Here is a 24,921-nt window from a genome sequence, read left to right on the forward strand (position 1 = left end):
TTGGAAACACAACTTAGGAAAAACCTTAACCGGAGAACCTATTACAGATCTCCAGTAGTTAAATAAAGCAAAATGAATACAAGCTCTGATGGAAGTGAGGCCGACCTCAGACCGAACCAAAGCTGCAGGTGTTTCAGGTGAAAGTAGAAGCAATTTCTTGAAAACTGTATTCTGGATGGCCTCCAGTTTCACCAACTGGGAATCATCCCATCCCCACACAGAGCGCCATATAGGATCTGAGCTATAACTTTAGAGCTGGTGCGACCAGATGACCCCCTGCCTGGTTGTAGGATCTAAGGATTGCTCCAATAGATCTCACAGCCATTGCTCTACTAGCTTCTATGTGGGACCATTTTAATAGGTCCTCTGCCCCCAACGGAGGGAATAGTGACCTTCAGCCCAACCTTGACCAGGAAACGGTCCATGGTCCATGGCAATGCGGAGATATGGACTACCTCCACCCACAGATGTGCCTGTTCTGTACAGAAGACCACATCGAGAGTATGACCTGCACAATGCGTGGGATCAGAGATTGGGATGATCTCCTGGGGTCCAAGCAGCCAAACCACAGCCCTGTTATGGCTCTTAGCCCAGCAGACCCTTAAACTCCTTAAATCCCGCTGCCTCCACCCAGTGAATTATAAGAGGATTTCCCTTAACCTACACTGGAACCGGTTAAGGAACCTTATTTCTACTTCTTTACTGATCTTCCCAAGCATCAACCAAGCAAAAACACGTGTAAAAGGAGAGTCGAGTAGTAGATACTCCAAGGAGATATGTATTATAAATAATAAATATAACTAAATTATAAGTCATGCAAGATTTTTCATACAAGGGATTAAAACAAATAAATATGCCCAAGTGTCCAATTCTGAGACTAACTTCCAAGATCCGCTCTTTAACTCTCTCTCTCTCGATCTCCAACCGACACAATTCCCCCAACTGTCTCTTGGTCTCTCAGGCCTTATATCTCCTTCTCATGGAAGCTTCCAGAAGAACCTTCATCTTGCTCTCTGATTGGTCAAGTGAGTCTTCCATAGCAGTGATGTCATTCTGTATTTGCATAAACCTCCCTTTACTGCCTGAAGAAGATCTCAATTGACTGGAGCCCTGTTATTACAACAACAACAACAACAACCCCTCTTTTCCTTGGAAGAGATTCACAACTATACCTTGTTTCCTGGTTGGGAATAATTTGAGGATTCCAGAGGTTCCCATTTCCACTAAGATTAGGAGCTCCCAAATGTCCATGGAAGAGGTTTCCTAAGGCATGTGCCAGGACAGAGCAGGGAATGGGGGCTCCTCATGGGTGAATTAGCGTTTGTCAGCTGAACTTGGGGCTCAGGGTCCCTAAGAAGGAGAGGAGCCCAGGTCCCCCAGAATCCCCTCTGAGCCTCCAGGAGAGCAAGACTCAGGGAGGCACAGTCTGCCAGGGGCTGAGAGCCGCTTGGACCAAACCTTGAGGGCACTTTCCCAAAAGCTGGCCAGGATTGGTTTCAGGGGCTGGCATTTTCCTCTCAGAGGACCATCAGGATCTCAAAGACCACTCCCTATTTTGGATTTTGTTTTTCAACTGTGCTGCCCTCAGTGGAGACTTGCTTGCTCCTAAGGTGCCATGGAGGTGAGCATGGAACAGATGGGGAAGATGGCGTTTGCAGTCTTTTCCACCATTGAGCTTACCTTGTGTTGTCTTCAAGCCTTTCAAAAGAGAGTAGGAAAGTAATTGGGGGGAGAAAGCAAAGTCCCACATTTGCTTCCATAAGCTCCCCCTGAAGCTTTTTCCAGCATGCCCTAGTCCTCAGTCTCCCTCCCAGGCTCCTCCGTTTCCTAGACAGATGGAAACCTTCAAGGGAGAGTCCTTGGGGGTCAAGCCAAGCTCTCATCTGCTTCCCCAAGGCCTCCTTCTCCATCCACTGCTGGCCTTTGGAATGGAGACATAGACTGCTCTTGGGAAAGTTACTTTTGGAGGAACAGGGACTCCCAAAACCTCCCAGTCTGACTCTAACATCAAGTACGTCGAATATCTGTAATGAACTGGGCCAGGTCTTATGCCAGGAGTGTGGATCCTGGGGCTCTCGCTCTGTATCTCTACTAAGAAAAAGACTGAATCTCCATGACTGGTGCTATGTTTCATACTCTTGGGATGGGCAGCCAGGAAAACAGAAAGCTTCAAAGAATTCAAAGGTTTATTGGATGGAGATAGAAGTGCAAGATGCCTTAAAATCATAAGTTTTGAATCAGACAGCATCAAAGGGGGGCTCTGATAGTTTTAGAGGACAGAATCTGGAAAGACACTTCCTCCAAACAAAAAGTATTTCACACTTCCACTTTCTCTCATTTCTGGAAATACTGATGCCTCAAGGGCTGGATCCTAAGCAAAATGAGAGATAAGGTTTGAACTTCTATGCAATTCAGAGATCAAGGTTTGTATATGGTTTTTGATACAATTTACTAATTTCAAGGTGCAACTATATAAAAGGTTTAATTTTTTTAAAAAAATATATAATGTTAATCCCTTTGCATTGTTTTGAATTTGTACTGTATTAAATGTACTGTTAGCCACCCTGAGTCCCTATATTGAGAGAAAGGATGGATTTATTTAAATAAAATAAATAAACTGGAGATCTTTTGAAGATCCATGGGTTTCTTTGTGTAAATAGCCCTCCACCAATAGAGACAGAGACTGAATGGGTCTCCATTCTCTCACGAGTCTCAAATTCTTCTAGAAAGAAGGCCAAAGACAGACAAGGCTCAACTCAGCATTAAGAGAGGACAGGCCTCACAATCTACAATGGAGCTAAGGAAGCTCACTAGGAAAACAAATAAGAGATAAGGGAGTTTTGGTGTCCCTTCATAGATATCAGTCATAATGGCTGCAATGGAACCCCTTAAAATGTCTGAAAACAACAACTTGACCTGGGTCAGACAAGTTTAGATGTAGCGGTTGTTAACATTTTTTAGGTTCGCAGCTGCCTCACAATACTTGAGGCGCCTCCATTATGCACTTTCCCAGAGTTCCAAGCTGAGTTCTGTCTAAACAGAGCCAGACCTCTTTGCTCTGCTCCTTCCCTCCTTCCCTGGCTTCCAGATCCCTGATCCCCTTCCATTTCTCCCTCCTCTCTCCAACTTCCCCACCTGCTCTCTTCTACATCTGCACTGCTAAAGCATTTCACCTTCAGCATCTCTTCCCTGCCATTCTCTCTCTTAGACACACTGAGATTGTATGGGGCAGGATAGAGACACTTTCAGTCCCATTTGGTGAGAAAGGTAGGGTCATGCATAGATAAATGAGTCCATAGGAAAGGCTGGAGAAGGGGGCTTGGAATTAGACTCCAGTTTTGGTGAGGCTAGAGCTCAAGGGAGGAGCCTTGAAACAGCCTGGAGACATCTCCAAGACAGGGGTGGCCAGCCACATTGGGCCCCAGGGATCTCAGAGGTACCTCCCATTGAAATAACTGAATACCCCCCACTTCCCTTAGGGGAAGTAGAGGCAGTTTATGATTTGACCCCTCCAGAATATCAATAGAGTGGGACATATTGGAATATCCTCCCCTCTCTTTTCCTTAGCTCCCTGGATCTTCAAAGATGGGCTGAGAGGGAAAAGAAAAGGCTACAATCTGGTGATCTAGATTTCTTGTGTGATGGAGACATTTTTAGCACATGAAAAGTTTTCATGTAGGTCCTGACAATCTGCTTTACTAAACCGATATAAGTCTAGGGCAGCCTCTCCCAATCATCCAATTTTTATTGTTTATGCATTTGATTTCTAGTCTGTCTGGAGGTCAAGTTCTTTTTGGATATAAGGCAGAGAACACTCCAGGGCCCTCTTCCTTCCCTGGGAATAGAAATGGGAAGACCATGCATTCACTCATTAGGAATGGATTCCTTTCATGATGGCTCCAAACCAACTGCCTTCACCAGGAACCTCACTGCATCAAGCCCTGTCTCAAATCCATTATTATTATTATTATTATTATTATTATCCTTTATTTATGTGTAAACTTACAGCGCTGTACATACAATCTTTTAGTCAGACGGTTCCCTGCCCTCAGGCTTACAATCTAAAAGACACGACACAAAAGGAGAAGGGAGTGGTGGTGGGGAATAGGATCAGGTCCAGCAGATCTTCTCCACCTCCGAGGCCTGGACCAAGGCAGATGGACTGGAGGAAGGGCTTGGCTTCTTAATGGATGGTTAAAAGGAGGCTTCCTGGGTCAGAGAGGGGCTCACCTCTGGGAATGCTTCTCTAAACAATATAGTCTTTAACTCAGTTTTGAAACTGGGTAGAGAAGTGATGAGGTGTGCATGTGGGGGAAGAAGGTTCCAGGAGTAAGGGGCAGCAAGCGAGAAGGGATGAATTCGGGAGGGGGCAGTGGTAGTCCTACACTGTGACAGGAGACCTTGACTACAAGAGCGGAGGGTGCGAGTAGGAATGTAAGGAGAAAGAAGGTCAGATAAGTAAGGAGGGGCCAATCCATGGAGGGCTTTGAAAGTCAATAATAAAAGCTTGTACCGGATGCAGAAGGGGAAGGGGAGCCAGTGAAGGAAGGATAAAAGAGGTGAAATATGGTCAAAGCGGCAAGCGGATGTGACAATATGGGCAGCTGAATATTGGACAGAGATTAAAGGATGGAGATGTGACAGAGGAAGCCCTGTCAGAAGGAGGTTACAATAATCTCGTAGTGAAACCACTAGGGCATGGACCAGAGTCTTGGCAGTAGAGGCTGAGAGGAATGGACAGATCTTGGCAATGTTGTGGAGAAAGAATCTACAGGTCTTGGCGGTGGCCTGGATCTGGGGAATAAATGACAGAGAAGAGTCAAAAATGAAGCCAAGACTGCGGGCTTGATGAACCGGTTGAATAGAAGTGCCGTCGACAGAAACAGAAAAGGAATATTGAAGGTTGGGTTTAGGTGGAAAGACAAGAAGCTCAGTCTTAGACATGTTGAGTTTCAAGCACCGAAGCCACATCCACTGAGAGATGGCAGTCAGACAAGAAGAAACTTGCTGTTCAAGCCTTGGCGAAAGGTCAGGGGTGGAGAGATACAGCTGAGTGTCATCGGCGTACAGATGATCGGAGTAACCAAAAGAACTGATGAGTTTACCTAGAGACAGTGTGTATAGAGAGAACAGAAGGGGACCCAAGACAGAGCCCTGGGAAACTCCAACAGATAGCGGAACAGTGGATGAAGTCTGACCACCCGTAACCACTGCAAAAGATCTGTCTGACAAGTAAGATTTAAACCAGTCGAGAGCAGAGTCGGAGAACCCAAGGTCAGAAAGTAAATTAACCAGGAGACAGTGATCCACAGTGTCAAAGGCTGCAGACAAATCAAGAAGAATGAGAATAGAGTAGAGGCCGTTTGCCTTGGCCCGCAAGAGATCATTTGAGCTCTTGGTGAGGGCTGTCTCTGTAGAGTGCCGTGGGCGGAAGCCAGATTGGAAGGTGTCTAGGATGGAGTTGGCTTAAAGAAACTCAATACAGTGAGAATAAACGACCCGTTCTAGGACCTTAGAAAGAAAAGGAAGAAGAGAAATTGGATGATAGCTAGACAAAGAAGAGGGGTCGAGAGAGGGTTTCTTCAGAATTAGGGAAACGAGAGCATGTCTGAAGTCAGAAGGGAAGGAACCCATAGAGAGAGAGAGATTAAAGATATAGAGGAGCGAGGGCAGAAGAGAAGGGGCTATAGAGATTAGGAGATGGGAGGGAATAGGATCAAGAGAACAGGTAGTAGGTTTGGAAGAATTAGTACAGAATATGGCAGCTAGGTTGGTTACTGGATGTTCCAGGACCAGCCATATAACACCGGTTTTGCAAGATCTACATTGGCTGCCTGTTTGCTTCCGGGCGCAATACAAGGTGTTGGTTATAACCTATAAAGCCCTAAATGGCTTGGGCCCATACAGTCCGTCTCACACTCTCAGATCGGGCGGAAAACATTTGTTAAGAGTTCCTAAAGCAAGATACATTTCATCTCGGAGGGCATTTTCCATCTCAACCCCACAGATTTGGAACTCCTTGCCCGATGAGCTCCGCGCTGTCACCTCCCTAGATGTATTTAAGAGGAATTTGAAGACCTTCCTATTCCACCAGGCTTTTCCCCATGAGCATTAATGTTATCTTTATCTCCCTTGATGATGTATACTGTCCAATCCAGCTATTTGTTATGGTTTTTAATGTTTTTAATTGTTTATTAAGATATCTGATTTTAGATGATGTATGGTATGGGTGGTTGGTTTGCACATTGCTGGGGATATATGTTGTTTTTAACTGTTTTTTGTTATACTTTTCATGTTGGAAACTGCTGTGATCTGCATAGGAATAGCGGTATATAAATAAAAAAATTATTTTATTATTATTATTAACTTCTATTCTGGACCGCCATCTGGTGCCCACTCTTGGCAAATCACTAATAGCAGTTAACGAAATTAAACAGTATATAAAACAAAAACATGAAACAAGCTAGACAAGGTAACTGTTACATGGATTTGTAATTGGTTGACCGGCCGAACCCAAAGGGTGCTCAAGAATGACTCCTTTTCATCCTGGAGAGAAGTGACCAGTGAGGTGTTCAGTGGGTTTCTGTCCAGGGCCCAGTGTTATTCAATATCTTTATCAATGACTTAGAGGACAGAATTGGGGCCATACTTATCAAATTTGCAGATGACACCAAATTAAAAGGTGTAGCTAATACCCCAGAGAACAAGATCAAAATTCAAAATGACCTGAACCGACTAGGAAGCTGGTCCAAAGCTAACAAATGAAATTCAACACGGAGAAATGTAAGGTACTGCATTAAGGGCGGAAAAATGAAATGCACAGATATAGGATGGAGGACACCTGGATGAATGAAACTATGTGTGAAAAGGATCTAAGAATCAAGTAGACACAAGTTGAACATGAGTCAACAGTGTGATGTGGGAGCCAAAGAGCCAATGCGATTTAAGGCTGCATCAATAGAAGTATAGTGTCTAGATCAAGGGAAGTAATAGTGCCACTTTATTCTGCTCTGGTCAGGCCCCACCTGAAATATTGTGTCCAGTCCAAAGGAGGGCGACTAAAATGGTGAAGGATTTGGAAACCGCAATGGGACAGTCTCAAAGCTTCAGGCAAAGAGCATCAGAATGAAGTCACAATGGGACAATCTCAATGCTTCAAGCAAGAAGCATCAGAATGAAGTCACAATGGGAAAATCTCAATGCTTCAGGCTAAGAGCATCAGACTGAAGTCACAATGGGACAGTCTCAATGCTTCAGGTAAGGAGCATCAGCTGCCCTCAGTTCGCCTCTGACATCTTCCTCCTCCACATCTTTGTTATGCCCAAGTTTGTAAGGGCAACCTGTTTAACCTGAGAGCGTGTAATGAAAATTTCTCTTTCTGTGGACTTACTCAGAGCAGGCCTAACACAGATAATGAGACACCAAATTTGGGTTTAAACACTTTACATGCAAATTTATTAAATCACAAAACATAATACAAACATTGATTATCAAGAGGTCTTTCATTCACTCACAGATTCATACAATACTCTCACACACTTTCCTTCCGCCGGACATTGATCAGTTGTCCTCGAAGGCTGGGGATGACATCATTGCTGCGCATTTGGTGCCAACAAAATTAGGGTGAAAGCCAAGGCTCCTTATACTTTTCTTCTCTCTGGCTTTTGGCTGCTGAAGTCTTGCAATATTGCAGCCCATTACTCAACTTCTTCTTTTCGGGAGGAGACAGCTGTTCAAAGAGTCCACACTGTTCAAAGGCAGGTCGTTCTGTTCAAATTAGTCCATTGTCCTGTCAGTTCCTCTTTATTGCGACTCAGGAGAGGCACTGGTCATAGTTCGACACACCTGAACAGCACCCCGCTTCAGCTTCCAAATTCCTCAGTCTTTCCTTGTCTCAGTTGCCAAATCCCTCCTTCACATCAATGCTCTGCGTGGAACCATCTTGTTTAGTTCTTTAGCTTGTCTTAAAACACCATTCCTTGGTTCTTTGGTTTTTCAGTTTTAGGTTTAAGTCAGACTTCACACATTTGTCTTACATCTTTAACTTGGACACCATCCCCTTCATACAGTCCTTTATTTCCTTTCTGTCTTCCTCCAGTCAATAAACTTCTACCTGGGGTTCTTCTTTGCTGGGGCGGCTATCAAGCGACTCCCCCACTGCCAGGTCCCAGGCTGTCACTCTGCCCCCTGACAGCCTTCCTTTCCCCAGTCTGGGGCCGGAAACCCAAATCCTCCAGTGATGGCCTGGGAGGTGTGAGCTTCAGGAGGTTTCCCAGTCTTGGGCTTGGCCCTAGTTCCTCTGAAGAAGGCACCTGCTCCTCCTCCACCAGGATCTCCAGAACCACCGGGTTCCCCAAGGACTCTTCTTGTTCCTGGGTCTCCATTGGATAAAAACTGTGAGACTTTGCAAACGGTGAGATCTAGAGCCAGTCCTATGCTCAAAAAATATAACCCATTTGAAACAAGAGCAGCTTTATTGATGAATCCAGGCAGAAACATCCATTAACACCTTTTTGCAAAGTCTGAAGTCCAAATAAACTTGCTCAAACCCTCCCTAAGCCAGCCCCCAATTCCCAAGCTAAAGCAACAAAAGTGGAGGTTGCATAGATACCAAGGTTGTCTCTACTTCCCTTCCCTTCTCCCAGACAGCCTCACCTTGAAGAGCGGTCTTCCCAAGCTTCACTCCTCCTTGATAACCATCTCCAGCTGCAGCCCCAGCCCCTCTCCAAACGCCCTCCTTCATCTAAAAGCCACTCGATCTGTCCTTCTAACATTTCCCCCTACATGCTCTCTATAACCCATCACTCTACACTACCTGCTATGAACTACAACTATAGCTCCTACTTTAATAACCAAACCCTAATATTTTACTCTTTATGGCAGAACCCTTATACACTGTTTCTGACATGCAATGGGCCAGTCTGAATCCTTCAGGTAAAGAGCACCACCCTGAAGTCACAACAGTACTGTCTCAATCCTTCATCCAAGGAGCATCAGCCTGAGGTCACAATGGGCCAGTCTCAGTGTTTCAGGCAAGAAGCATCAGCCTCAGGTTGCAATGGGCCAGTCTCATTCAGGGAAGGAGCACCAGCCTGAAACCACAATATGTCATGAATAGCTTTATTCATGCATTTATTCATTTGGGATTTATGCCATAAAGGTTATAGGTTTAGATTAGAGTTAAGATAGATGGGAATTATGGTGGGTTAAAATAATATGTTTTAATATGTGCTTTAATAGAAGATGCTAGAAAGAGGTAGAGAGATCATGGCTAAAGTATGTTCTTGTTTGCTAGGATTGGAATGTGTGGGAATCACCCTTCTAACAGAGGCTGGAGTTTAAAAGACTGGTCTCTGTAAAAGGAGGGGGAACATAGTTATTGGTATCGTTATATTGTATTATGTTGTTATGTGTTTATGCTTATTATATTTTCATATGGTATCATATTAGATTGGGATTGATGGGGTTTCATTATATATATATATATATATATATATATATATATATAGTGGTGCCTCCGCATACGCGGTCTTTTTATAGGCGGCTTTGAGCATAGGCGCTCAAAGCCGCCGGCGCGCACGGGGCGGAAGGGGCGGCACGTCCCATTCAATTGAATGGGTGCGCGCACCCGTTGCGCCTTGCGTGCCGCTGCGCCGCTGCGCCGCCGCGCACGAGCCCCATTGGAAACAATGGGGCTCGAGCATAGGTGGATTTTTTTATACGCGGAGGGATCCGGAACGGATCCCCCGCATATAATAAGGTTCCACTGTATATATATAGTTAAGCCATGATGTTAATTAAAACTGTTGTGTGGCTGAGTTCTGTGGTCGAAAGCCACAGGTGCAGTGGTTGAGAAAAGGCACATGAGAGCTTAATTGTTTTTAGAAACGTTGCCAGAATCTTGGCTGGGAGGACATTGCGCAGGAAAGGGCTATCCAGTTAATTAGCTTTATTGGTTAATGGGGTGAGGTTGATATGGTTATAAAAGTGATATATCCATACTTTCATTCCTGACAAAAAAAGTCACTTCTATTACATGTATCTTCTTCAATAAAAGCTATTCCTTTTTCAAAGTACTGCCTTTTCTGTTGCAAGAAGGGCTGCAATTAAGACCCTGACAGATATCTCTCTCCCCTTCCATTCTCCCTGCTTTCCCAAAAGGGCTGGAGAGCATACCAAACCAACCACAGAACCTTTCCCTGCTCTTGTGTAATGCCAGGTCAGTCAAAAATAAAATGCACATAGTCCATGATCTCCTACTGGACCAAGAGGCCGACCTGGCTTGTTTCATGGAGACCTGGCTGGGTGATGAGAGCTCACCCACCTGAGCTCAGGCCTTACCAGCGGGATTCTCCATCAGTGAGCAGGTAAGGGGACGTCGCTTTGGTCCATAAAGACAATCTTGCTTTGGCCAGGATACCTATCCGTACGATGGACCACATAGAATGTATTTGCCTCAGCTTAAAGACTAGGGAAACTCTGGGGATTCTGTGGGTTTACTGTCTGCCCCGTTCTTTAACAGATTCCCCAGCGGAGCTGACACAACTGGTCTTTGTGCTGCTGCTGGATTCGCCTAGGCTTTTAGTCCTGGGCGACCTCAACATCCCCCTGGATGCGCCTCCTCAGCATGCACAGGGATTGCCAGGGCCTAGATGCTGCTACTTATTCCGCTGGAGGCCTTTGCAGGAAAGGAAGTTATGCTCTGCGGGTTCAGCGGCCTCCCCTTCCTTCCTTCCTTCCTTCCTTCCTTCCTTCCTTCCTTCGAGGAGACTGCAAAGGAGCCCAAGGTTCAGAGCTGGACTCAGGAGGGAAAGGCAGGAAAGGAAGGTATGCTCTGGGGGTTCAGCGGCCTCCCCTTCCTTCCTTCCTTCCTTTGAGGAGACCGCAACGGAGCCCAAGGTGCAGAGCTGGACTCAGGAGGGAAAGGCAGGCTCTGCTTTGGAAATAAAGATCTCTCTGTGTATCCTGTATGCTTGTGTATGTGTGTGTGTGTGTTTGCCTCTTCTGTTCTCATGGCTGGGAATGGAGCTGAGGACTGAGGCGAGAAGAAAAGGTCAGTTTCGGGCAAATTCAGAACTTTTGTGCATCAAAGAGTTCAGTGTGTTGAAACAACAAAGAACTTTATTGAGAAAACAGAGTCAGAAATTCAGTGTTTCAGCCAGAACTGCCCACGCCAAGCAAACATTACATTAAAACCCCAACATCTAAAACTCCACCCTCTTCCAATCCTAGCCCCTGTCTCCAATTCCCACAGTCTATGCCCCACAATTAACAAGCCCCCCTTTGCCATTCCCAGAAACTATCCCTTTCTGTCAATACCTGCCCCCAACTTTCTTCAGCCAACATCCCCCACATTGCAAAAGCTATCATTCCCATAACTATTCTACACATCTATAACAAATCCCAGTCCCCGAACTACCTAACCTATACCACAACCCACAATCCCCAGCTAAATTTACAACCCAAAGTAATTATCTATACTATTAGCAATTAAAACCTAAAAATAACAAAATACAACTTTAAAGCACAAACAGACATATCGACAGACAAAGCTTACAAACAAAATCACAAGGGCCTTTTCTTTGCACCATTGGATTGAAAATATACTTTTTGTATTCCTTATTGACAAAAACAATGTTAGTTTACTGCTGAGATTTGAGTGGCTTCTCTCCTGTGTGGATTCTCTGATGTCTCTCTAGGCTTGACTTCTGAGAAAAACATTTCCCACAATGCTGGCATTTGTATGGCTTCTCTCCTGTGTGGACTCTCTGATGTACCACTAGGCTTGACTTCTGAGGAAAACATTTCCCACAATGTTGGCATTTGTATGGTTTCTCCCCGGTGTGAAATTTTCGATGCACGACAAGGACTGACTTGTAGGCAAAACATTTCCTACAATGCTCGCATTTGTGTGGCTTCTCTCCTGTGTGGCCTTTCTGATGTGTCACTAGGTGTGCCTTCTGAGAAAAACATTTCCCACAATGCTGGCATTTGTATGGCTTCTCTCCAGTGTGGACTCTCTGATGTGTCACTAGGACTGACTTGTAAGCAAAATTTTTCCCACAATGCTGACATTTACGTGACTTCTTTCTTGTGTGGACTCTCCCATGACTGACAAGTGATTCTGTAAACAAGGAAAATGACAGACAAGACAATCTCAGTGTTAAGAGAGGAAGATGTTACCCCAAGATTTAGCCCCACATTCACCCCTCCCTACTTGAGATTAAATTAATAAAGTTGATGTGAGTGACCTGAGCATGACCCTGTTCTGGATACCCCCAAATCCATATAATGACTGTATCCTTACTCATAGGAGCTACCAAAGAAGAGATTGAGGGAACTTTGATGAGGGAATCAGTGGAAGCAGATAGTCAAAGGACTGTTGAAATAATATTCCATTAAACATGTGAAAAAATACTTTGATTGACAGGTGGAATCATATCCTGTGAGACTGCCATAGAGTCCTGAGTCAGAGCCCAAGGCATGATACAAGATAACTGCAGAAGTCACTTCATGCTGTTTGGCTCCAGGAGATAACTCACAACCAGTATACAGCTCACATGCAGATTGGTGTGGATTGGATTGGAGTTGTGGGAGCAAGAGATGGTGAAGTTGATGAAAGTCAGAGTAGAGCTTGCAAATATTTGTATTATTTTGCAACTCAAGATAGAGAACCTCCAAGGATTTAAATGAAACCAATTGTGTTTCTGATTTATTTTTAAGTGAAAAGTGGTCAGTGCATTGCCAATATCTATGTCTGGATATTTGTTTCCATACTCTGCTATGTTATTCTTGAGCTGCATCTGGGAGTGTCACCCTCAGATTGCGCTGTATATTGGCTTTTGAACGCAATAGGAATTCAGAGCCAAGAAGGACCCAAGAGCCAATGTGCTAATCCTTTTTGTCTGAGATATTTCCACCAAGCACCCATTGTATTCAATTTGGTTTCAAACCATTCTCTCCCCCAGGAATCTTTCTAAAATGATATAAACCTTTCTGAACACTTGGTTTCTGACCCCAAGAAACAATCACAGAATAAATATCTGCCCTGACTGGCTGTTCTTTGACGTCAGTCCAATTAAAGACAGACAGTCTGTCGGTTTACATTGCTAAACACCTCACTACACTCACCAGCCCCACTTGCCATTAGAGTTACTGACTTCTCTCCCCTTTCTGGACCCTCAACAATTGCAATCAAGATCCATCTAGGTAAAGTTTTACCATTAGCAAAGCCTCACACTTTTCACCCACCTTTGTTACTAGTTCTTGTGTGTGTGTGTGAACACCTATATCTGTACATGTGTGTATATTGCTTTTCCCCTAAATAAAATATAAAAACCTATTTCAAATGCCTTTGGGGTTCTGTGTGCTTCCGGGCCTGGTATAGTTGGGCTGTATCCCAATGTCACTCTTGCCCCAACCAAACTATATATCTGCTTTCTACTAAGTACCACATTCCCCTAAAAGCATAGCTCTTGCGGGTGTCCTCCCCAGACTCCAGCATTTTGGGTAACAAGGGCCTCTGGAATCAACCATGGAGCTAAACTCAAGTTGGAAAAGAAACATTAGAGGAAAAGCAGGTTTGTGTCCCCCTTTCCTCCCTTCATAGATATTACTCATAATTGCTTAATGGAACCCCTAAATATGTCTACAAACAAGGATTTGAGTCGATTCTCAGAAGTTCTCTCAAACCAGTTCTTAAAATCTGTCAGGTTCGTGGCTGCCTCCCAATCCCCAAGGCCCCTCTCCTTTGGTCTCTCTCCAATAGTGCCTCACTAAACTACAAATTCAAATATTCTACAGACTGTTGCTATCACAATTAAACTGCACTTGAAAGGGATCTAGGACTCCAAGTAGACCACAAGTTGAACATGGGCCAACAGTGTGATGCGGCAGCTAAAAAGGCCAATGTGATTCTAGGCTGCATCAATACAAGAATAGTTTCTAGATTAAAGGAAGTAATAGTGCCACTCTATTCTGCTTTGGTCAGGCCTCACTTGGAATAATCCTGTGTCTGGTTCTGGGCTCCACAATTCAGTTGGAACATGCCCAGAGGAGGGCAACCAAAATGGTGAAGGATCTGGAAACCATCAAGCCCTATGAGAAGCACCTTAGAGAGCTGGGTATGTTTACCCTTGAAAAAAGAAAGTTAAGAGTGGATATGATATCCATGTTTAAATATTGGAAAGGGTCATCGTATTGAGGATGGAGCAACCTTGCTATCTGCTACTACAGAAAAAGGAGACACCACAGTGGATGCAAGCCACATAGAAAGAGGTTCCACCTAAACATTAGGAGGAAGATTGGGACAGTAAGAGCTCTTCCACAGTGGAATATACTCCCATAGAGTTTGGTGGAGTCCTCTTCTTTGGAGGTCTTTAAACAGAGGCTGGATGGTGCATGGAATGTATATTCCTGCATGGCAGAACAGGGTTGAACTGGATGGCCCTTGCAATCTATTCCAACTCTATGATTCTATAATGCTGGTGGATTCCGGTTCCTTACCCACAGAGGCCACATTCTGATAATTCTCCATCATTATATAATTATACATAAGCCTCTGCTTCTTCGTCAACAGTTTCCATTCGTCGTCGGTGAAATATACTGCCACATCTGCAAAGGTCACCTGCAACAGAAAATAGCCCTCATCCACAGAGAGACTAAGCAAAAGGGGAGGAAAGCACATGGTGCATCCAAATATTTATTTCATCACTTCAGAATACAGTCCAGGAAATAAACTTTAAATGCTGTCCTCAAGAAAAAAGCTACTGCCTTTGAGATCCATTTCGTCTTGAATCCTTTCAATATAATATCCAATCTTATTTAGGCCATGGCTGGGATACTGAGGATGGATTAGGATACTGACTATCCCAACAGTTACAGTACATTTAGCCACCAAAGAATTATGGTGCATCTAGCCATTTCTTGCCAAATTTTAGAACAAAATGTCATTATTAAAAAACATTTCTGGGAAGCAATCTGGACTTGAGGTCCACTGGGCCCACCCCATATTTAGATCCAGAGATGTTCTCCCACATCCCCCAACTTTTCACAGATTGGAAAAGCAAGACACATGTGGACAAGCAATCCAGAAGGCGGTGGAGATGGCCAAAATTATTTATGAGGAAGATCACACAAGCTAGGAAGGGCACAGCAGTTTTCTTTTGCTTCAGCTTCCTGGGAAGGGCAATACCCTGCTTCTTTCTTTCCTCTTCTCTTCCCACTTTTGAGTTGATGGGGGGGGGGGGGGGGGCAAACTCAATTGCACTCAGGAACTGAAGTGAGCTGAGAAGGGGGAAAGTGGGAGGATAAGAGAGCAACCGGGACATTTTTAAAAGCCCCTGAAAAAGTGGGGTGACAGAGGATTAACCAGGACTGTCTCTGCTAAATTGGAAGAGTATGTTCTCCTCCTGCTTTCAAGAGCTGGCCCAGCAGTGACACAGATGAAACTAATAGTCAAGAACCTCAACTCACCAAAGAGTTCTTGTACCTCTGCATCTTCTTTCTCTTGGAGCCCAACTCCCTCTGCTTGGCCTCTGTGTCGGCCATCAGGTGGGCAGGGGTCCTGGTGGTCTTGCACTTGGGTCACTTCCAGCAAAAGGTGCCCCAAAGCTGTGTCCAAGGATTCCTGCGAAAAGAGACCAGAGATTCAAAAAAGGACACAAATTGGATCTCCTATAAAAAATTAACTCAAACAGATAGAACTGATTATAGAGTAAAGACACGAGAAGATCCTAATGATCAGGGTTATGATCTTTCATGGTTCTTTGACAGACAATTAAATAAGCTCTTCCTAACGGATAAAAAACAATACTTTACTGGCAACTCAGACACTGATCTAGAACAGGAAATAATGTTGAATAAAGAGAAAAGCATCCTGCTGGTGAGATACAGAAGTGACATATCCCTCCTTTGGGCTGATGCAGAGGTGGGCATCCCCTTTCTCCCTCGGCTCCAAACAAAGCCCCCTGGACCTAGCACAGATTCACTGCAGCTCCCCTACACAACAGATACTCCATGCCTTATTAGAATGGTGGGGGATTAGGGGATGGGGATTAGGAGAGGGCCCTGGTTATGTCCCTGTAGCTAGATGTGAAATGAGGGCATCATAAATAAATAAATAAAACATCTGCTGAAACCTCCAGAGGTCCCCAGTGCTTTTCTCCATCATCAGCCCCTTTCCCACGAAGGCTGCATCCACACTGCAGAAATAAGACACTTTGACACCGCTTTAAACACTCAGTGCTATGGAATCCTGGGCTTTTACCTTTGGGACACTTAGCCTTCTCTGCCAGAGAACTCTGGTGCCACAACGGACTACAAATCCCAGGACTCCATAAGATTGAAACAGAAGAATTAACTCACTTTAGAACTGGATTATTTCTGCAGTGCAGATACAGCCTGAGTTGGTTGTAAAAGGGCAGAGTTAGTTGTAAAAGGGCACCAAAGTCTTGTTTTTCCCTTCCTAATAATGGTTTCCTTTAAAAAAAATAAGCAGTCTGTTTATCTGTCTAATCTTTATTTTTGTTGTTCTTGTTTGTTTCTATGTTTATTTGGTCATATGAAATGGTCTGGTCAGTCAGCTTCCTTCTGGCCTGAAAATCTCTTAATAAGAAAATGAGGAGACTTTTAAAACCTCCCAAAGGAGCTGCTTTTGGCCTTGTTTGAGGGGCAAGCCTCCTCTTAGTAGCCAAAGCCCGATGTTTGCGAATAATAACAAGGCTTCTATTAAAAGTATCCTTTCCATTTCTGATCCCTTTTAAAACCCATCTTCCCCAGAAGGAGCAGAGAAAAGAGACACAAAAGACCCACAAAGAGACACACTTCCTTCCTTTTGGCCCAAGGAGCCTGGCCTCCTTCTGACTCTGGAGCCTCAGGAGAGAAAGAGAAGCCTCTGTTCAACTGAGGCCTCAGAGAAGGTTCTGGAACATTATTCCCAACAGTCACAAGCAACACAAAATGGCCGCCAGAAAACAAAATGGCCAGGGATGGTGTGAGGGACTGGGATTCCAGCCAATCAGGGCCAAGGATGGTGGGAGGAATGGGGATTCCAGCCAATCAGGGCCAGGGATGGTGGGAGGAATGGGGATTCCAGCCAATCAGGGCCAGGGATGGTGGGAGGAATGGGGATTCCAGCCAATCAGGGCCAGGGATAGTGGGAGGAATGGGGATTCCAGCCAATCAGGGCCAAGGATGGTGGGAGGAATGGTAATTCCAGCCAATCAGGGCCAGGGGTGGAGGGAGGGACGGGATTCCAGCCAATGGCAGCCCTCAGAGTGTCCCCTGGAGCCAATCATGTGTAAAATACATATCATAAAAACATCACAAACTATAAATTTCCAATTACAGCAATTGCAGGGCAGTTATGCTGTTATGACCGGAAGTAAACATATACACAGTTATGATTATATATACATGCTGATGTTGACCAGAACATGGGGGGTGTATACATGCGCAGGTGCGTCAATGTGCATTCATATGTACCTCCATATTTCTCCATGCATTTGCTTATGTTTAAATTGTACGCAAGTAGAAGAGTATATATAAATGTGTGTGTTTATTCTAGCCAGCTGCAACAAATCCCAACCCCCCTCTACCTAACCCATACCACAACCCACAATCCCTAGCCAAATTTACAGCCCAAAGCCATTATATTTACTATTAGTAATTAAAACCTAATCTTAACGAAATACAACCTTAAAACATAAACAGACATATGGACAGAGAAACCTAACAAGCCAAATCACAAGGGCCTTTTCTTAGCACGACTGCATTGGAAATATAATTTTTGCATTCCTTACTGACAAAAATAATGCTAGTTCACTACTGGGGTTTGTGTGGCTTCTCTCCTGTCTGGACTCTCTGATGCCTCACTAATAATAATAATAATAATAATTGTTATTTATAACCCACTTTTCCAAAAGCGGGGTACAGCAAAGGAAAAAAATGTAGCACAATATGCAATATAAAAACATACCGTATAAAAACATCATAAAAATAACCCAATACTTTAAAACACTATAAAATCTACAACAAGCGTTAAAACCAAAGAAGACAAACTAGCTAGTTAGAACCATTGCATATCAGGGGAGAACAGCATGTAATCAGGGCACATGGGCGAAAGCCTGTCGGAAGAGAAAGGTCTTTAATTCCTTCCTAGAAAGATCAAGGGAGGTGATGGAGCTTGACTTCATAGAAAAACATTTCCCACAATGCTGGCATTTGTATGGCTTCTCTCCCGTGTGACTCTCTGATGCCTAACTAGGACTGACTTTGATAATATTATATGTACTTATATATTCTTCTTTATATTATACTTATACAGTCTGCCCTTCTTAAACATGGATTTTTTATAGCATCCACAGCCAGAAAAAGTTCCACAACAGTATAAATATAAAATATCAAACCTTGATTTTCCAGTTTTTATTACGGACTCCATTTTGCTCTCTCATTATAGTCAATGGGACTTGAGCATCCCCGTATTTTGTTATACAGTGGGGATCTTGGAACCAAACCCCAGCCTACAACAAGGGTCCACTCTTTCTCTCTGTGTGTGTGTGTGTGTGTGTGTGTGTGTGTATATTGTCATCATATATAATCCATATATCTATATTTATATCTATATTTCACGTTAAAACCCATCAATTTCCAGCAAGCCTGTAGTTTTTGGCGCACGTGCAAAAGCCTCCTATAGCGCCATCCAGCAAAAAGTTTGTGTGGGAAAGCCCTGTGGCGAATAGAGCCTCAAGCTGACCAATGAAAAGGCAGCTAGAGCTCAGCCAATCAGGTGCTGGATGAGAAGAGGGAAAACCCAGCCGGTGGCTGTCAGTTGGAGAAGAGTCCAGTTGGGACTTTGGACTCTGAGGGGGAGGCTCTAGCCAAGGCAGTGTGAGGACTTGGGTTGTTAGCAGTCCTCCCGAGGGACTGGAAACGGGGTTTTCCTTGAGTCCAAAGGGAAGGACTTGGATCGCAAACAGGCTCTAGGAAAGAGAGGGATGGGTTGCATACCTTAACTGTGCTGATAGTCTATGGGGATTGGGGCCTAGAAGGGAATTTGGTAGCACTAATTATTTATTCATATTGAACAAGCTTTGAAAGGAGTTATATTTATTCCATCCTGTATTACAATAAGCCTTCGTTTTTATTTTAAACATCACTTGGATCGTGGTTAGGGTTGCCATAAGCCAAGACCTCCAAACCGGGACAAATGTAGGACAAATGTAGGACAACATTTTCAAATGGAGGACACAGTTTTAATAAATGGAGGACACACGAAAAAAATGATGATTTTTAAAAAATGTTAATATAAATGCATGTTTCTTAGGCATGATCCAAATGGAGGACATTTTGAAATTTGACAGAAGAGGACATGTCCTGGAAAAGGAGGAGGATGCCTGGTCACCTTGTCTCTGGTCCAAAAGACACTGCAGAAATAAAACAATGCTGGAGTGAAATGCCCAGAGTTCCTCACCAAAGCTGCATCCATTATTGAGGAAGTAATCCAGTTTGAGAGTGAATTAACTGTCCTGGGTTAGTGCTGGGAATGCTGGGAATTGCAGTACACTGTGGCCCCAGAGCTATTTCTGGCAGGGAGTCCCATAACCCTCCAAACGTAGTTGAACTGCAGTGCCCAGAATTCCTCACCAGGTGCATCCACACTGAGGAAATGGTCCAGTTTGAGACTGCTCAGTGCTGGGGAATCCTGGGAATTGGAGTCTATTGTGGCCTCAGAGCCATCTCTGACAGAGAAGTCTCAATGTCTCCCAAACACTAGCATTCCCAGGATTCCCTAGCACTGAGTTAAAGCAGTCTCAAAGTGGGTTATTACTCCTGCAGAGTGTGAGCGAGATAGAAAGGCTAGGGACTGGATTCATTCATTAACTCACAAAAGGAGGATATCTGTGTCCAAAACACACTGCTTTGACTGCCAGGGCTCAGTGCTATGGAATCCTGGGAATTGTAGTTTATTGTGGCACCAGAGCTCTCCAACAGAGAAGGCTAAAAATGCCTCACAGACACCAGACTTCCAGAGCATTGAGCCCTGGCAGTCAAAGTTAGAAAAAATACACAGGGGCAACATAAATATTGAAAATGGCCACGCACCTCCTCCTCCTCCTCCTCTTCCTCCTCCTCCTCATCATCCTCACCTCGGTGCCAAAGGAAATGGCCCTCTCCCCACTGCTGCCTTGCTGCGACCAAACAGAGGATGAGCTCCTCTTCCTGAGTCTGGCAACCTCCAACAAGCCTCAAAGATAATTCCCCAAACGTTTGGCCAAAACTCACCAAATCCCCCCATATCTCACCAAATATTCAGTCAAAATCCCTGAAAAGTCCCTGTAATGTTAATATGGCAATAAACCGTAGCCCTAATTGAATAAAAATAATTGGAACTTATTTCAACTCTCAAAATTGCCATTAAAACCAAGCACCAAAATCACACCAAAGGCTCTGAAAAGTACCCATTTTGGTGTGAAAGTCACCAGATTGGCAACAGACCGGGAGTCAAGGAGGAAACCGTGCAGGGACGCCCCCTAGTGGTGAAAAACCGGAATGTCCCGCCGGCAGGAGGGTTATGGCAACCCTACTCATGGTGAGGTTAAAAACAGCAACGCTACCTATAGTTTAAAATCTTTGGTGTGCCTCACACATATTTTGGTGGCAGTGGTGGGATAACAAAAGTCCCAAGCACCTGCCACAGTAGAAAGGTTGACCCTCACAGGCCCAAACTCCTGAGGTGAGTTTTGGGTCCTAAGGCTGGGAGTATTGGTAGTGTGCTTTGCTTTACTCTGCCCAGAGACAATGCCCAGAGAGTGGAATCGCTGGACAGATGGGGAGGCCCAGTACCTCTATCACTGTCTGGAGATGAATGTGGACCTGGACCTCATAATGGGGTCCACATCCCACCCTAAGAGGGCAAACTACTCAAAGATTGCCAGAAAGATGAGGAGAAGGGGTCTGAGAGGTCACAGAAGCAGGTGGCCTCCAAAGTGAAGGTGATGAGGACAGCCTTCTATCTTGCCATGCGCGAGCATGGCAACAACTGCGCACCATGACACAAACCTCCGGTTTTTTATGAGATGTGGCATCTCTGGATGCTGGCTGGGCATCCTATATTGGACCTCAATGCCATTACGGGTGAGTCTTGGTTGTTGACATTTCCTGTACTGGGGTGCTATGATTGGTTGTCTTGAGGCACCTGAGCTCATTTCTGCACTTGTGTCTCCTGTTCCTCTTTCCTCCACACAGAACACCTGGGGAGGCGACACAGGGCGGCCATGCGGAGTCCACCTCACCCGGAGGAGGAAGACAATGGGAGTCCACGCCATCACCCTAAAGGTTGGCTTATGAATATATACAGTCAGCCCTCCTTATACACGGATTTATTATACACGGATTCAAGCATACACAGTTTGAAAATGTTCCAAAAAAGTATAAATTTCAAATATCAAACCTTGATTTTCCACTTTTTATAAGGGACACCATTTTGTTCTGCCATTATATTTAATCGGACTTGAGCATACACAGATTTTGTTATACACGGTGGATCTTGGAACCAAACCCCACCGTATAACAAGGGTCCACTGTATATATATGTATACACACACACACACACACACAGAGTTAATATATATACATATATGATATATATATATATATACACACACACATTTATGTATATATAAAATATAATTATATATACATACACATAGGTAAGTACGTGTGTGTGAAGATGCACACGTTCAGACAGATATCTATGGTTATGTATGCAAAGACATGTTCTATGCAAGATTTATGTTTAGAGACTTGCAACGGTTATGAGTTGCCTTCAGGCACTGGAGCTCATTTCTGCAGCCACTAGGTGTTCAGATTAAGGTATAAGTCTGAGTGCACTTAGATAGAGATGCCTCCACATATATACATATATGCACACATCTATCTATTGTTGTCCATTGTTCTGGTTCGTTGTTCCAGGTGATGCTGGAGAAGAGGCCCTGCCTCCAGCGGAACCAGAGGCTGCAGGCGATGAGCGAGAGGGACTCCTTGCCCAATGCATTGCTCACCTGGAGGACCAGCACCAGGAAGGTCAGTTCCCCACCTTCACAAAGGCCCCATTCCCACTTGGCCCTGTTTATTTGTTCCTTTCCATGATTTTCCCGTTCCTCTATAGTTATAGATTTATTTATATCACATGCCCATCTTACCATGCTGTGTTTAATAATTTCATCTTCTAGATCTCTTTCTTTTAATAGTTTATAACATTTGGATATTTGTTTACCTTTTTGCTCCATCATAATTTTATCTATTTCATTGTTATCCATCGTTAACTCAAGAGCTTTATTATCTGCCTTAAAATGATTGTTTAATTAGTTGTATAAAAACCAATCCTTCATGTTTCCTCTTTCGTTAACTTCTTGCGTAGATTTCATATTGTATTTTCCTTCTGGTGTTTTGTTCATTAAATCTCCATATCTTAGCCATGAAGTATCTTTGTCCTTTGTTCTATTGTAATAGGCTTCTTGCAGTGACACCCAAAATTGATGTCTCATTTTATACCATACTTTAAGCAATGATCTTCTTATAACATGATGGTTAAAAGCATTATTATATTTTGGTTTTGTATACCACATATATGCATGTATACCAAGATTCAGGTTAGCTTTTTCTATATTCAATAAAGTCTTGTTTTCTAATTTGAACCATTCTTCTAACCATTTGAGACAAGTTGCATAATAATACACCTTAAAGTTTGGTAAGTTACATCCCACCTTGAAGCAAAGATAATTTACTAAGGCAACCATAACAGTTTCGACTCCGTATCCCATCCTGAGGCCAGTTTGAAATGGGTCCAGATAATCTGTTTCATCCAAGACCGCTTGGAGATGAAGAGCAACTGCCCTCAAAATTATGCTGGTTAGAAATGGAAGATGGGAGACCGGTCTGTAATTGTTCATGTCCAAGGGATCTAGGGAGGGCTTTTCCAGAAAGGGCCGTAGCGCCGCTTCTTTTAAGCATGATGGAAAATAGCCCTAACTAAGAGATGCATCTATGATATATCTCAGGTGATATAAAAAGGGCAAGGGTTGGGAGGACAAGTTCTCCTCTTCACACTTAAAAGGAGCTTGTTCATGTCCTCAGTACTCATATTCAAATTGATCCAGTATGATCTTACTCATGGACACCTCACTTATAGCCTCCACAATAATGCTGATGTCCAATTTGGCTCTTATCTGAGAGATATTATCTGTGAAATAGTCATTTAAAGTATCATAGTGAGCTGTGGAAGGCTCTAATAAAGGGTTCCGGGAGGAAGGTGCCTGATACAGGTCCCAGATCCAAACCCCCCCCCCCCCCCCCCGACTTCAGTAGTCCCTTTATGCTTCTCTTCCCTTGGCACTTTCATTCCTTTATTCCTTCCTTCTCCTCTTTTAACATACATTGCTTCAAGGGGGTCCAAGGCCCTTTCAGCGTGATCCGAGAACCATGAGATTCCCCCAAATGAATGAGGGCTCTCCCCACTTCCCGCCCTCAGAGCAGCTTCAGGGGCTGAGAGTCTGCATGCGCAGATGCCCCAAAGACCCCTTCTCAGCATGCGCAGGGATCGTAAGGCCTTTGCTGCTGCTGCTGCTTATTCCGCTGGCGGCCTTTGGAAGAAGGGAAGGACTATGGCCTTTTTTCCTTCCTTCCAGAATGGAGCCCAAGCTGCAGAGCTGGACTCAGGAGGGAAAGGCTGGGAAGGCTCTGCTTTGTACATATAGCTCCGTCTCGCTGAGTATATATGTGTGTTTGCCTCTGTTTTTATGGCTGGGAATGGAGCTAAGGGCTGAGGAGAGAAGAAAGGGTACATTTTGTGCAAATGCAGAATTTCTGTACACCAATGAGTCCAGTGTGTGGAAACAACAAAAACTTTATTGCAAACACATAATCAGAAATTCAGCGCTTAAGTCAGAGCTGCCCTCCCCAAACCAAACATTAAAACCCCAAAACCTAAAACATCACCCTCTTCCAAACCTAGCCCCCCTCCAATTCCCACAGTCTATGCCCCACAGATAACAAGGCCCCCTTTGCCCTTCCCAGAAAATAGCCCTTTCTGTTAATACCTGTCCCCAACTTTCTTCAGCCAACATCCCACAAATTCCAAATGCTATCATTCCCATAACTGTTCTAACCAGCTGGAGCCAATCTCACCCCTCTGTCTAGCTAACCTATTCCACCACCATTATCCCCACTCAAATTTATAAACTAAAGCAATAATCTATACTAATGGCAATTAAAACCTCAACTCAACAAAATATAACTGAAAAACATAAAGAGACATATGGACACATAAATCTAACACACGAAATTACAAGGGCCTTTTCTTATCACCACAGGATTTAAAATATTTTCTTTAGTATTGCTTATTGACAAATATAAGGTTAGTTCATTTCTGGGATTTGTGTGCCTTCTTTCCTGTGTGGACTCTCTGATGTCTCACTAGGCTTGATTTCAATGAAAAACATCTCCCACAATGCTGGCATTTGTATGGATTCTCTCCTGTGTGGACTCTCTGATGTGCCAATAGATATGACTTTGAAGAAAAACATTTCCCACAATGCTGGCATTTGTAAGGCTTCTCTCCTGTGTGGACTCTCTGATGTGCCAATAGGTTTGACTTTGAAGAAAAACATTTCCCACAATGCTGGCATTTGTATGGATTCTCTCCTGTGTGGACTCTCTGATGTGCCAATAGGTTTGACTTTAAAGAAAAACATTTCCCACAATGCTGGCATTTGTTTGGGTTCTCTGCTGTGTGGACTCTCTGATGTGCCAATAGGTTTGACTTTGAAGAAAAACCTTTCCCACAACGCTGGCATTTGTAAGGCTTCTCTCCTGTGTGGACTCTCCGATGCATGACTAGGACTGACATGTAAGCAAAATATT

Source organism: Sceloporus occidentalis, unplaced genomic scaffold, assembly GCF_023333645.1.
Source record: "Sceloporus occidentalis isolate IW3139 unplaced genomic scaffold, rSceOcc1.0.p SCAF_21, whole genome shotgun sequence".
Lineage (NCBI taxonomy): Eukaryota > Metazoa > Chordata > Lepidosauria > Squamata > Phrynosomatidae > Sceloporus > Sceloporus occidentalis.